Source organism: Bubalus kerabau, chromosome 10, assembly GCF_029407905.1.
Source record: "Bubalus kerabau isolate K-KA32 ecotype Philippines breed swamp buffalo chromosome 10, PCC_UOA_SB_1v2, whole genome shotgun sequence".
Lineage (NCBI taxonomy): Eukaryota > Metazoa > Chordata > Mammalia > Artiodactyla > Bovidae > Bubalus > Bubalus kerabau.
The window spans coordinates 6,246,033-6,261,812 of record NC_073633.1 but is presented as its reverse complement, the minus strand read 5'-3'; the positions used below and the strand labels follow the sequence as shown (position 1 = coordinate 6,261,812).

The window sequence follows — 15,780 nt, the reverse complement described above, 5'->3', positions numbered from 1 at the left end:
TTACTGTATAATTTTAAATAGCCCAACTAGTTAGAGAAATGATTTGTTTGTGCCAACCCTTTTTGGGGCCTGTCAGAGACTCTGACAGGAATTTACAGATAATTCCATCACCTTAGACAGCAGCTGTGCTCTGAAGAGACTTAAAATCCAAGGGCAAACGAAGCCTAGTTGTTCTGCACACATGAGCAAGAAAATGCAGAACTATCTCATCAATTCCAAGAGATCTGAGGGATTCTTTCATATTTAATTTCCCATTCCTTTTACCTCCTTGAATGTAGTTTGCCTGTGCCTTTTCATGGACAAAATGTAAAAATCACAGGTAGACTGCATCAGCAGAATTAATATGGGTAAGACACTTAAAATGCATGTGCTCACAATGCCGTATCTTACTAAAGCTTATCTATACTAAGTTTAACAGGGAGGAAAACTACTGGACAAACCAGAAACACAGAAGATAATCTCACCGCTACATTTAGGCACAAAACACAGCCAGCATGCCAACAGGGAAAAACATCAAAGTTCAGCTAATTAAATCTTTTCTGGAAAAACTCCTGGATATAAACATTTATAAATACTAAATTAGATAGACAGACACACAGATACCAAACCTTGGTTGTGACGTAAAATGGAAAGAGCACTACAAAGCTAAAAGGAACTGGAGATCTTCTACAGGTGAAGAAATTTAGGACCCAGAGACATAGGGTGACCTGTTATTGACACTGCTCTTTGGTGACAAAACCACACCGAGAATCTAGCTGGCATTTCCAGTTACTACTGTAGCCAGCTCATCTACTTATGAAGCTGCTCTGCTCAAGATGCACACAGAGAACAGCTTTATCCTCTTTTCCACTCTCCTCACACCTGCTTTCTGGACTCCTTTGCTCCCTTTGAATGGGAACTTAGGAAGGTCTCACAGTTCTCTTATCTAAGTTGCAAGAATGGTCTTACTTGAGTATTTTAAAAGCCTCTTTCATTTACTGTCCAAATTCCAAAATCTTCTCTGATGTAAATTGGCTCCCATCTTCCTAAGCCTCAGGCAGGCAGGTGCATGGGGTTAGGTTCTTCTACCTTTCTTGGTCCACCTCTGCCCATGATCACACAGCAAATAAGTAGCAGAGCCCGGCTTTGAACCTAGTGGCCTGGCTCTCTAGGCAGTGACTCTCCTCTCACTGACTTCTTGTCAGTCTCCCCCACCAGCCCTTTATGGTAGTCCACCCTCCAGGCAACCTTTTAAAATGAACAGGCACCTTTGCCACACCTGCTGCATGATGGTGGAGCTGCTTCCACCAAATCGCTCTCGTCTGAGCCACTGCAGGCAGGGGCCGCTCCAGCCACGGTCTCTCTTAGCGTCACAGTCCTTGAGTCTCCCAAACTTCCATGCACACCAGGTTCTCCCAGAGTTCCCCGGGGTGGGCACGGGTATTATACAGCATGCCAATGACTCTAACAGTTTTCATCACCAGTGCTTAAGCTCCAACCCTAGAGGTTAGCAATGGGCCAATACAGGCCGAACTGGTTGCCCAACCATATAATACAATCTGCTCAGGTGATCCCTTTAGGATTTGGAAGTACTTGGCACCTACTGTGTTTATCTTGCTATTGGAGTTTTGACCTTATCTCCTGGTGGCTCAGACAGTAAAGCATCTGTCTACAATGTGGGAGACCTGGGTTCGATCCCTGGGTCAGGAAGTTCCCTGGAGAAGGAAATGGCAACCCACTCCAGTACTCTTGCCTAGAAAGTCCCATGGACGGAGGAACCTGGTGTCCATGGGGTTGCAAAGAGTCGGACACGACTGAGCAACTTCACTTTTTTTCTTTCTTTCTTTCTGAGATAACAGAAATAAAGGTCACATTTAAAATCCTAATACTGTCTCTGCTGACTAAAGACATTAAAAAGAAAAAATAACACATATTAGGATTATTGAGGTAAATTCATATTGCTCAATCTTTAAAGATGCCTTTTCTTAAGGAGTCTTGTTAGCTTAAGAAAATATGCATTAAGAAAATAACCATAAACTCTCAGAATTGAAAGGAATTTTTTTAAGGCCATACAGGATCTTAGTTCCTTGACCAGGGATCAAACCCGTGTCCTCTACATTGGGAACGTGGAGTCTCAACCATTGGAGCACCTTGGAAGGGATTTTTAAATGTATTTAACTGTCTATCAGTTGCTAAGATATTTCTAAGTTCTTACCCATCCATGCTTGGACAGCCTCATGATGAAGAAATCACCATCTCTTCAACAGTTTGTTCCCATCTGGGCTTGCTTTCAACCGTTAGAAAGTCATTATATGAAACTCAAAACTGCCTCTTTAAGGTTTCCACCCCTTTATTTTAATTTGATCCCTTGGGATGACTCAGAGCAAGTCTAACCCCCTCTCACAGGGCAGACTTCCAAACATGTGAAGCCAACGTCACTCTGTCTTCCGATACTGCACCTTCTAGTCCCCAGTTCCTTCAGCCACTTCCTTTATAACACAGCCTCTAGTGTTCTTGTTACCTGGGTGGTCTTTCTCCTGAATAGTCCCGAGCCTGCCTATGACGCATCTGAGGGACAGCACCTAGAACTGAAGACAGGATGGTGCAGCTTGGGGAAGAAGGAACACCTCTCCTTTACCATGGCACACTTTTTGATTAATGAAACCTAAGTTTACATTTACACTGCTGATTGCCATGGTACAAATGGATTTATATTATATTCACTGCCAACAAATTCCCTTAAGTCTTTTCTAGGCATGCTACAGCTAAGTTACAACTTATCCTATATACACGCTGTTGATTTTAGGGCACAAGTAGTGGACTTCACATATATTCTCTTCAAAACCATTGTTTTAACACTCACCAAGTTCAACAAACCTAAGATTTTAGGATTCTGTCTAATTTATCCTCTTTAACTTCATATCATCTCAAATTTTATAAGGGTGCCTTCAACATCTTCATACAGACCAACAATAAAAAAGATTAAAGGCAAAGGCCAAGGGCATTCTTAGAAACATCCCTCCATTGAACATCAACCTATTAAACAACATCCCCTTGGTAGCTATTAAAGTACTTATCAACATACACAATGACAGGGGTACATAATAAGGGACTTAGTTGTGTCTTATTTAGATTCAGGTTGCTAGGTTCTTTTACTCGGCTCTCAAGGTCTGGATACCTTACTAAAAAAAGAAATTTCACTGTGATGGGTGTTACACTCATTCTGGCTTCTCATAAATAAGTGATGCAGCTTTTAAGGACTCACACCAGTCACTTATTAGTACATTACGGAATTGTAACCATGCTAGTTATTATAGACCAGAGTTTACTGAAATTACTTAACTTTTTGAAAGTTTGAAGGACCAGAACCCTCAAACTCCTCCCATCCTTCAGCTCCTCCTGGGCTCACCATGATGTTTCACAGATTCCTGCCTGAGATTCTGTGTGATCAATTTCAAGCTGAGCCTCAGTACTCAGGGATTTAATTTATTCAGCTGTGAGACTTCAAATCTCTAATCGAGCAGCTAGGAATTCTCTTTCAGTGGCTAAAACAAACATTAACATTAATGCAACTAAAACCACTCATTAGAAACCCAGGTTTGGGGGTTTGTGCTGTTGAAACTGTTCTGTGCCTCACAGGAGCACTCGTTTCACAGAAGACCTTCCAATGCTGTCTACACCAAAGAAAGACTCTAGCACCACCAAAGAGGAAAGTTACTAATATGGAAACAGATGTTCCTAAGAATACCCTTGGAAATGTATGGATATGAAACACATGCCACATATATTTAGTTACAAAAATTAAAAATCCTATTTTTATCTAGCAACTATTTATTTCCAGAAAGTGACTAAGCACTGCAATCAAGTCATACCTAATTTAAAAAAATTAAGACAGACTGAGCTCTCTAACCCACAAAAGAAGTATCTATTAATAATTCAACTCCAATTGCTATGTATATTTCCTGGCGGTCTAGATCCTGACTAAAAGCACCAGCTTTATTTTCATAGTTGGCTTAGGACATACACTTCTGTGGCACAGGGAATTTTACCACTGAAAGATGTGTCATTTGTGTCCAGACTGGAATACATAAGATGTTCTTTTGAATTACTCAAGGTAGCATATTAAATGGAGAAGGCAATGGCACCCCACTCCAGTACTCTTGCCTGGAAAATCCCATGGACGGAGGAGCCTGGTAGGCTGCAGTCCATGGGGTCGCTGAGGGTCAGACACGACTGAGCAACTTCACTTTCACTTTTCACTTTCATGAGCATTGGAGAAGGAAACGGCAACCCACTCCAGTGTTCTTGCCTGGAGAATCCCAGGGACCGGGGAGCCTCGTGGGCTGCCGTCTATGGGGTTGCACAGAGTCGGACACGACTGAAGTGACTCAGCAGCAGCATATTAAAACAGGTTTTTCTATGCAACTTGACCAGATATTAAAAAAAAAAAAATCAAAGTATCACCTCTGAAAAACTTGTATAAAAACCCAGGTTTTAAAAACACCTGGAGAAGAGGGTGATTCTACTCCAATGTGGATATTTGATTGCTAATTTCATTCCAATTAAAGTGTAACAACTGAGAATGCATCTGTCAAGCACAGTGAAGTTTTGTGCTTGGCTTGTACTGCCACCTGGCGGTTTACTGCCTGTACTAATGTTAGACTTGCTTAAGGAATTTCTTGAAGTAGCATTCATTTAACAGTCTCTTTGCAGTATCACGAGACTTCCCAGGTGGTGCTAGTCCTAAAGAATCCACCTGCGGATGCAGGAGATGCAAGAGTCGCAGGTTCGATCATGGAGTGGGGAAGAGCCCCTGGAGTAGGAAATACCAGCCCACTCCAATACTCTTGCCTGCACAATTCCATGGGCAGAAGAGGCTGGGTGGACTACAGGCTATGGGGCCACAAAGAACTGGACAGTTCTGAGCGATGGAACACTACTACTTGCAGCATCACTGTCTTTGACAAACAAAATATTTCTGTAAGATCTCTAACATGGTGATGCAGAAGAGATTTCACACAAAGGCTCTGGTAACCAGGTTAAGATAAAGCACATCATTTGAACACAGTAAGCAAAATGATTAGTAAATCAATAATAAAAAATCTGTCAGGAAAAAAAGTTAGGCCTAATCACACCCTAAAATAAGAACAAAATGAAAGAGACAAAGCTTCTCTAAGCACAGACATACCTAGCTTTTAGTTAAAAAAATGAATATATGAAAATAAAACTGGAAATTTAGTTTACATTTATACAAATGAATAGGGTTACAAAAATATTTTTCAAAAAAAATTCCTTAAGGTATTAACACTTCTCGATATGTTTCAGAATCCATGCTTCTCCTTTGTGAAACATTTTTTCTTGGTTTTGGTCCTACTGGGTTATCAGCATTTATATGGATTAACATGAATACTTTATTAAGTATTATATTTGTTAAGGTATATCTATTATAAGAATTCGGCCTGTAGCTACAAGGAATTTTCCTTTTAATATTTAAGATGTGCGTGCATGCTTAGTTGCTCAGTCGTGTCTGACTCTTTGCGACCCTTTGGACTGTAGACCGCTAGGTTCCTTAGTCAATGGGATTCTCCAGGCAAAAATACTGGAGTGGGTTTTCATGCCCTCCTTCAGGGGATCTGCCCAACCCAGGGATCAAACTCACATCCCTTATGTCTCCCGCATTGGCAGGTGGGTTCTTTATCCGCTGAGCCATTGGGGAAGCCCTTAATTATGTAAGATAAAGAGTTTTAAATTTTGCCAAATCAAATTATTTTATTACTCCTTTCATTTATTTATTTTTAAAATAAAGATTATTATTTTGAAAGGTAATACTTCCTCATGGCCAAAAAGTAAGGAAAGTATATTATGTTGCTATTCGTTGTAATCAGTTTCTTCCAGAAACAGCCATTAGCCGTTAAGTTTAGTAAGTCCTTTCTTCAGTCAAACAAATATTTTCACTTAGCCTTTCTATTATTTGTTTTTTTTCCCATTTAATTATTTAAACTATACAGGACTTATTTTGATTTATATCAGGTAATATTATTTTTATTTCCAAAATGACAAATCACTCCTATCAGTGACATGCGTGGGTTGAAGCCCTCCCATCTCTGCTGATTTGTGGTGTCTGCTTTAAGATATATTAAAATTTAACATACAGAACAAATGCTTATGAGTTATACCTTCCATTTCATTGATAGGTGAGTGCCTGTGCCAAACCCTTAATTATCTTATGAAGTTGAGAATGTTGTAATATTTAATATTGGAATATATATTAATATTTAGAGTTAGGTAAGGAGTTAGCCCTCCATCATTACTCTTCTTTTTCTAAATTTTTCTGGCTATTTTCATTAGTTTCTTGCTCTAAATGACCTTCAGAATAATTTTGTGAAGTTGCAAAAAAATTTAACCAAGTTAATTTAATAGACTCTGTGAGAATTGCTCTAAATTATAAATTATTTTGAGAAGAGTTATTACCTTTACAGATAGGTTGTTAGTAGAAAAAGCAGGATTAGTGATAAGCCTTCTGACACTCTTAAGCTGGATGGCTTTTCAAGGATCAAATTGATGAAGAAAGGCAAATTCTTCTGTACCTGCAATGTGGCAGGAGATACTCAGAGAAGTCCCCTAATTCCAAAAATTAAAAATGCTGGATAAAATATTTTAAAATATCTTTCTAAATGCATGGCTGAGTTGGCTAAAAAATAAGGGAAGTCCTCAGAGGCCACATATAAAAGACAGCAAGAATCCAAAGTAAGTTCTGGAGCTGGTATGTGCCTGGGACATCTACCGACCCATCCCTGGTGGCTTACAGCTTAAGCTTCCCAGGGTCAGTTGGAAGTTAGGAGACAGGACATAAGGCCTAAGCCAGCGGGAAGCAGAACTGCCCATCCATATGGTAAGTGAATGAGGCAGGGTGGTAGCGAGTGAATCACCACCCTACGGAGAGAAATAGTGGAGACAGTTATCCCACTTTTTATTAGGAAGGATAAAGCGGGGGGAATGTCTCCCTAGAGAGTGGCTAGCACCAGCTCTCCCTCACGCAGGAGGGCGCACAGCCGGCGCTCTGCAGAGCGGCTGGCGGCCTGGCCGCGCCTCCGGGCAGTGGCGGTGGCAGCGGTTTAGTCGCTAAGTCACGTCCACCGCTCGCGACCTGTGCACTGGGGCCCGCCAGGCTCCCCTGCCCATGGGATTTCCCAGGCAGAATCCCAGAGTGGGTGGCCACTTCCTCCTCCAAGGGATCTTCCCAACCCAGGTATCCTGCCTTGTAGGTGGATTCTTTACCAACGGAGCCAGCAGGGAAGCCCGGATAAAAGCACCCCAAATGCCCAGCAACACCACACATAAATCTTTTCTAGAGGAACACACCCAAAAGATTACCACAGCTTAGTTTCCAAAGAACATATTCTTACAGTTAAAAAAAAAAAAAAAAAAACCAACCTATAAGAAAACATATAACATATATCAGTGAGTTGAAACAGACAACTTTAATTTCTGACCTTGAGAATATCGAATGAGTGTGTTTATATTTAAATATAAATCTCACATATATTTTTGAGAAATAAAAGGGCTACATAACAAAGGAACAAAAGATATCATAAGTAACCTACATCTCTGAAAAAGAACCAAAGAGAAATGCTAGAAAAATAATTTCTAATCATTGACATCAGAAACTCAGTCTCAGCATCTGGCTCAAAACAGCAACGTAAGAGGCTCACTGACCTCACCCTCCCAGAGACACACTGAATCAACAGCTGGACACAAGACAATTTCCTCTGAAGAAAACCCAGAAAACACTAGACTCCTACTTACTGGGAAAGTGAGGAAAAACCCACATAAAACCAAGGAGAAGCTGAGAAACAATCTTGCCATAACCCCCAGCCCTGGTGCAGCAACACCTAACTAGGAGGGAACTCACACCTTCCAGCTTCTCCCTAAGGAGTGAAGGATTGAGACCTCCAATCTGATGCTAACTTTTAAGACCTCCACCTGAGAGACGAGTACCTAAAACATCTAGCTTTGAAAACCACTAGGACTTGCATCCATGAGCTACACAAGGCCACAGGGCTCTAAAAGGCAGTCCCTAAAGGGCTCACACAGACAGCATGGCTCAAGACCAGCACAGAAGCAGCAGGCTGAAACCTGCCCAGTCTTTCCGTAAAAGAGGCCTATTTGCGTATTTTGGTAACAATGATCTGAGGGGTAACTTCTAATTTAACAGATATCCAAGGGCTGACTTCATTTTTACCCCCCTTGCCCTATAATTACTGTTTTTGACATCATATCTCACATCTTTTTGGTTGTGTATCCCTTAACTACTCATTGTGGATTAGATGATTTTACTACTTGTATTTTAACTTCCCTGAGTTTTTCACATAGTTGGTTTACTATGTTTATGGTACATTTGCCTTTACCTATTTTTCCTATTGCAATAATTGTGTTTCTAGTTGTGGACTTCTGTTTTTCCCTTAGAGAAACCCCTTCACCATTTCTTGTAAAGCTGGTTTGGTGGTGCTGAACTCTGTAAGCTTCTGCTTATCCTTGCAATTTTTCATGTCTCCATCAAATGTGAATGTAAGCTTTGCTGGGTAGAGTACTCTTGGTTGTAGATTTTTCCCTTTCATCACTTTAAAATATATTGTGGCACTCCCTTCCGGCCCGCAGAGCCTCTGCTGAAAAGTCATCTAGAGCTTTAGGTGAGTTCCCTTGTATGTAACTTGTTGCTTTTCCCTTGCTGCTTTTAATATCTTCTCTTTACCATTACTTATTGCCATTTTAATAAAAAATGTGTCCTGGTGTAATCGTCTTTAGTTTGGTTTTGTTTGGGACTCTCTATGTTTCCTGGATCAACAAATTTCAAAATGCAGCAGAATGGAGGCAGAATGGATACATTCCTCAGAAGGATGACTTAACAAGAAAAAACATGAATGGTTCAATCATTAAAGAAACTGATTCAGTAGTTTGAAATATTCCTACAAAGAAAATTCTAGATCCAGATAATTCTTAAACTGAGGTTTATTTTTTACTTAAAAAAAATTCTGACTTTATATTAAATTCTTCAGAGTAGACAAAAAGAGGAAAAAGTCTCCAAGTAATTTTATAATGCCAGTACTGTATAGGCACAGAGAAGGCAATGGCACCCTACTCCAGTACTCTTGCCTGGAAAATCCCATGGACAGAAGAGCCTGGTAGGCTGCAGTCCATGGGGTCGCTAAGAGTCGGACACGACTGAGCAACTTCACTTTCACTTTTCACTTTCATGCACTGGAGAAGGAAATGGCAACCCACTCCAGTGTTCTTGCCTGGAGAATCCCAGGGACGGGGGAGCCTGGTGGGCTGCCGTCTATGGGGTCGCACAGAGTCGGACACAACTGAAGCGACTTAGCAGCAGCAGCAGCAGCAAGTGTATAGGCATACTCCACAGAACATTTTCCTGATTAACGTTTTCCCAATAAATTAACTCTTGTATTTAATACTCCAACATCATATAACACATATATCATTCAAAACAACAACAGAGTGAAGTCAGAAAGAGAAACAAATAAATACTGTATATTAACGCATATAGATGGAAGCTAGGTACTGACCAGCCTGTTCACAGGGCAGGAACGGAGAACAGACTTGCCGACACAGCAGGGGAAGGAGCGGGAGGGCCAACCTGCGAGAGGAGCGTGGAAACACAAGCAGCACCGTATGCAGACCAGGTAGCAGCGGGAAGGTGTGATTACACGGCGAAACACAAGGTGCTCAATCCTGTGCTCTGCGACAACCTAGAGGGGTGGGACCGGGGTGCTATGAGGGGCTCAAGAGGGAGGGGCCACAGGTGTGCTTATGGCTGGTTCATGTTGAATGGCAGAAACTAACATCTACAACAACATTGTAAAGCAATTACCCTCCAGTTAAAAGTAAATCCTAAAAATTGAAAAAACCGACTATTTATATAGAAATATTATATTTAGGACCCCAAAACACATTTTTACCAATAACAACAAAGGTATAGGGAATGCCCTGAGTTGCATTACAAACGCAACTGGAAAAATGTTCCCAGTGTCATCTGTCAGCAAATCACAAAGCATACTGAATTTCAATGAAAGGGATATTCCATGGAGACACCATTGGGGATGGAAGAAGCACTAAAGTACCATACCATCCTCAGTGTGAGTCATTTCCTGCCACATTTCCACACTGCCTTTCATATTCCATATTGCTTTCCCCCCCTAGTTTTGTATTCTGAGAACCAAAAAAGCTGAGGAAACGTTAAAGATAAATGGAGAAAGAAGCAAACCAAGCAGAAAAGCAGTAACAATAAAAGAGATTATGTTACTGCTAACAAAGCAACTATTTGTTCATAACTATATGGTTGGGTGATCAGGAAGGGAAGGTATGGATGTTATAGCCTATTGTTACAGTTTTTTATTTAATAGAGCTTTGTTTAATATATTTTAGTAACATTTTATGAAACTAGTTTGGGTTAAGGACTAACTCATTATAATTTTACCATTTAAAACAAAGGAAATAGGCTCCCAGTAAATGTTTTTGCATAGAATATCTGTAATTTGTTCGGAGACAAGTTACTAATATTAGGTAGATATCTAGGAGCTTCCCAGGTAGAGCAATGGTAAAGAATCCACCAGCCAATGCAAGAGTCAAGGATTCGATCCCTGGCTTGGGAAAATCCCCTGGAGTAGGAAAGGGCAACCTGCCCCAGCAGTCTTGCCTGGGAAATTCCATGGACAAAGGAGACTGGTGGGCTATAGCCCATGGGACTGGGAGACTCGGACACGGCTGAGCCACTGAGCACAAGGACTATTGTGTGAGTGAGTGAAGCTGTTCAGTCGTGCCCGACTCTTGGCGACCCCACGGACTGTAGCCTATCAGGCCCCTCAGTCCATGGAATTTTCCAGGCAAGAGTACTGCAGTGGGTTGCCATTTCCTCCTCCAGGATCCTTGAACCCAGGTCTCCCACATTGCAGGCAGATGCTTTACTGTCTGAGCCACCAGGGAAGCCCCAAACTATCTGTATAATTCTAGCCAAAACTATCAAAGAGGGGCTTTCCTGGTGGTCCAGTGGTTAAGAATCTGCCTTGCATTGCAGGAAACACCAGTTCAACCCCTGGTCTGGGAAGATCCCACATGACACAGAGCAACTAAACCCCCGGTGCCACAACCACTGAAGCCTATAAACCTAGAGCCTGTGCTCCGCAGCAGAAGCCACCGCAGTAAGGAGCCCGAGCACCACAGCTCCAGGGCAGCCCCTGCCTGTCGCTACTAGAGAAACGCCCGTGCACAGCAGCCAAGACCCGGCACAGCCAAAAATAAATACACACATGTCTAAACACATAGATAAAAAAACTATCAAAGACAGTATGAGAAAGATAAACACAGTCCCCTCTGGTCCATAAATATAAATGCAGTAATTCTAAACAGAACAGTTTTTGAAATGACAAGTTTGGTTTCTCCCAGAAATGTAAGGCTGGTTCAACATTAGCAAATGTATTTACGCAATTCACCTCATTAACACACTATAAGAAAAAACCTTGTGTTCATCTCAATAGAGGCAGAAAAAAAACCATTTAATAAAATTTAACATCCACTCATGATATATTAAAAAAAACTATTAGCAAACTAAAAATAGGACACTTCTCTAACCCAATAAACGATAAAATGCATTAAAATGTCATACATGTCATACATATATGCTGAAACTTTACGGGCATTCTTTTAAAGCTGTGAACAAGACAAGGATGTCTATTATCATTCTATTCAACAATATCCTACATGTCCCAGTTTGGGCATGCACACACACAGAGTATAAGTAGAAAGGAAAAACACTTTCATAGATAATATGATTGTTTAAAGAGAAAATCCAAGAAAATCACAAATGATTTTAAATTGAGTATTCAAATTATTTAATATCTATTGGATTTTATATCAGATCCCTAACTCCCAACATAAAGAAAATGTCAGTCCTATGGATTAAGCACTTCACAATGAAGTGTGCATAGCTTATCTGCAAAATTTTACTGTGTTCCTGATGAGAAAATTGAAGCAGGACGAGGAGCAGGGGAAGAAAAGCAGCCCACTTCTCCCTCTCCACCCTTACAGGGTTTATTAGTTTTCTCTTGCCATCATAACAAATTAACACAAATTTAGCAGCTTCAAACAACACAAATCTATGATCACATCTCTGTAGGTAGGAAGTCTGGCATGAGTTTCAGTGGACTACAGTCAAGGCATCAGCACGGCTGTGTTCTTTTCTGGAGACTCCAGGGGAGAATTTGCTTTCGTGCACACTCAGGTGGTTGGCAGATTCAGTGCACACAGCTGTAGACAGGACATCCGTGTTTGCTTGCTGGCTGTCAGAGGAGGGCTATTCCCAGATTCTAGATGCTGTCCATTCAAAGATCTTCCTCCTCCATCTTCAAAGCTAGCAACGGAAGGTTGAGTCCTTCTCCTGCCTTCTCTTCTGCCACATCTCTCTGACTTTTTTCCTCTGCGTTTTTTATCTCCTCATTGCGCGATCCCTCATATTAATCACATCTGCAAAGCCCCCTTTTTACTACATAATGGAACATATTCACGGGTTCTGGGAATTAGGATGTGCACACCTTTGAGGGACCATTATTCTGCCTACTAATCAGAACAAGGAAACTGGGTTTGTTCCACACTTGCATTAACACTGTAGGTAGCTTGTACATCTTTCCATAATGCCTCCACTCCAACAGCATAGGAAATACCCCCTAACTTTTTCTCATGTCCTTTCTGCTTGCGTTGGCTGAATTATCAAGCTTTCCTTCCTAGGCTATGTGAGGTCGAAGCAGACGGGAAGATGAAGAATTTCAAATTAATTTCCTGACACTAACATTAATCCAGTAATTGAAACAAATGCTTTCTATTCTTGAACCATCCAGAGTTTAGGGATGATTTACAAGGGGTGGATGAGAAAGAATGAGGTGGGAACAAAATGTCAAGATGTTAAAAGAAAAATAGCAGCATAGTACCCCTCTTCCGTAAGACGTCAACCCAAGAAGTTTCCATACTTGGGATGGCAGTAAACAAGGAGAGTATAGCTCATCAGAGTCATTAATTGGGTGTCACTATGTACTGTACAGTGTTAACTGATGCAACGAACCTTGCTTAAATCTTTAATCTGTGTGGTCCATGGCAACCTCTGGGACACAGTGAAGGACAGGACACCTGGCATGCTGCAGCCCCTGGGGCTGCAGAGTCGGACATGACCTAGCGACTGAACGACAACCATGTGCCACTTGGGCTTCCCAGCTGGTGCGGTGGCCAGGAGTCTGCCTGCCAGGGCAGGGGACACAAGAGATGCGGGTTCAATCCCTGAGTCAGGAAGATCCCCTTGAGGTGGAAATGGCAACCCGCTCCAGAATTCTTGCCTGGACAATTTCATAGACTGAGGAGCCTGGTGAGCTACAGTCCATAGGATCACAAAGAGTCGGACGTGACTGAGCAACGGAGCAGGCACACACGCACCCATGTGGTACACAGGTAAAGGTATTATCCTATAAAATAGAACCCTGGGCTTAGAGAGGTGGTCATTTACCCCAAAGCACAAAAGTCAAAGAAAGAAAGAAAGTCAAGTCGCTTAGTTGTGTCTGACTCTTTGCAACCCCATGGACTGTAGCCCGCCAGACTCCTCCATCCATGGGATTTTCCAGGCAAGAATACTGGAGTGGGTTCCCATTTCTTCCTCCAGGGGAATCTTCCTGACACAGGGATTAAACCTGGGTCTCCCTCTACTGCAGGTAGACTCTTCAACGTCTGCCCACCAGGGAAGCCAAAAGTCAAAGAGCTGGATAGGAACTTGGGTCAGCTGGCTCCTCCAGCCAAAAGAAATATCCTCTCACTGACTCTCCCGAGCAAGAAGGCAAGATTGAAAGTTGCCATAATCCCCAAACTGTACCCTTCAGAGTCTTCAAATAACACTCTTTGAGGAGACCTTCTCCTTCTCCAACCTTTCTCTCCCCAGATGTTACAGAGACTTCCTAATGAAGGTCTTAGATTTATTTACCTTTTCATGGTCATTACACATTTACTTCTGTATGGTCCCTGCTCCTTTGTCCCAGTGGTGATGTTATCATTCAGGCTAGTCCTTGTGGGATGATCACTGGACTACAGGCATTAAATTACCTTTTCTTTTCTTCTTCCTTCCTTTCCTTCTTCTCTTTCCTCTTTCTCTGTTTCTTTTTTCTTTCCTCACTTCTTCTCTCTTCCCTCTTTCCCTTTTCTTCCTTCCTTCCTTCCCTCCCTCCCTTCTGTCTTTCTTCATGCAATAAGCTTCAAAGAAACAAAGAAAGGTGCTGGGCTGAAGTCTCTGGTGCTTCTCTACTAGGACTTGGAGGTGCAAGGAAACCACACAGTCCAAATCACTACAGTCTCCATCCCTCCCATAAGTTATGGCGATCAGCAAGAAACCAATGAACCACCTCTACTTTCTTTCAGTGCTAAAAATCAATTTTAAAATTTCAGCATAAAATCCCAACCCCTTACCACAGATAAAATCCCTATATGATTTGTTTCCGCCTGTCTCTCCCGCCACATCTGATGCCAGCCTGCACTCCTCCAGCGGCTCCAGCCACGCTGACAAGGGCCTGCTTCTGAGCACCAGAAACGTGACTTATCTGAATTGAAATGTACTAGAAATAAATACACTGGATTTCGAAGGCTTCATAGGAATAAAAGAATGCAATGTATATCATCAATAATTGTATAGTAACTACATGTTTAAATGATAATACTTAGCACAGGTTGCAACTCTGAATTTAACTTGTTCCTTTTTTTTAACTTAAAAAAGGTTTTATTGAGATATAATTGACATCATACAATGCACCCATTTAAAGTATATGATTCAATGGTTTTTTAGACATATTCACAGATATATGCAACCATCACCATTTAGAACATTTTCATCTCAAAAAGAAACCCCATATCTTTAAGCTGTCACCTCCCTAGCCTTCCATTCCCAGCCCCCCAGTTCTATGCTGCTGCTGCTGCAGCAGCTAAGTTGCATCAGTCGTGTCCGACTCTGTGCGACTCTGTAGACGGAAGCCCACCAGGCTCCTCCGTCCCTGGGATTCTCCGGGCAAGAATACTGGAGTGGGTTGCCATTTCCTTCTCCAATGCATGCATGCTAAGTCGCTTCAGTCGTGTCCGACTCTGTGCGACCCCATAGACGGCAGCCCTCCAGGCTCCTCTGTCCCTGGGATTCTCCAGGCAAGAACACTGGAGTGGGTTGCCGTTTCCTTCTCCTAACTTGTTCCTTTTAACGTGCATTTCGAAAATTTAAGACATTCGTGGTTCGCACTCGATTCCTACCGGACTGCGCGGCCCTATCACATTTTCGCCTCCTTTGTTTCCGTCTTGGCACTTACACTGATGGACTTACGGGTGCGCGTTACCTGTTTCGTGTCTTTCTCACAGAAACAGAATGTAAGAGAGGAACTCTGTCTCATTCACACCTGGTTCTCAGGCATTTAGAATAGAGCATGAAGCACAGTACATACTCAATAAGTATTTCTGGATTAATGACCTTACTCTTCCTCAGCTGGAGACGATGAGCTCTGTCTCTCCTCCTCAGAACACGAGGTCTCCGGTCCTCTGGACTACACCCGCAGCTCAGCGCTGACCGTGTGCTCTTGACACTGGGAGGAGGGGTGGTTGAGTATCCACACTGGAAAAAAACCTCCCCTCCCGCAGAAAGAACTGCTCGCTGGGCTCCGCCGGCCGGCGCTCGGGGTGAGAAGCCGCGCCCCTCACAACTCTGCCCGTGCCGCCCCGCCCCTC

General features: G+C 42.2%; 1 long non-coding RNA gene across 4 annotated transcripts in view; it reads right to left on the bottom strand.

The window, feature by feature from the left end:
- Positions 1-15,748, bottom strand: part of LOC129620792 (uncharacterized) — a 123,391-nt gene extending 107,643 nt beyond the window's left edge. For 2 of the 4 annotated variants that reach the window (XR_008698701.1, XR_008698699.1), the window contains exon 1: positions 15,527-15,748. This is a non-coding gene — a long non-coding RNA (uncharacterized LOC129620792). The remainder of the gene's footprint in view (positions 1-15,526) is intronic. The other 2 variants (XR_008698702.1, XR_008698700.1) reach the window with 1 other exon arrangement.
- Positions 15,749-15,780: the final 32 nt, after the last annotated feature.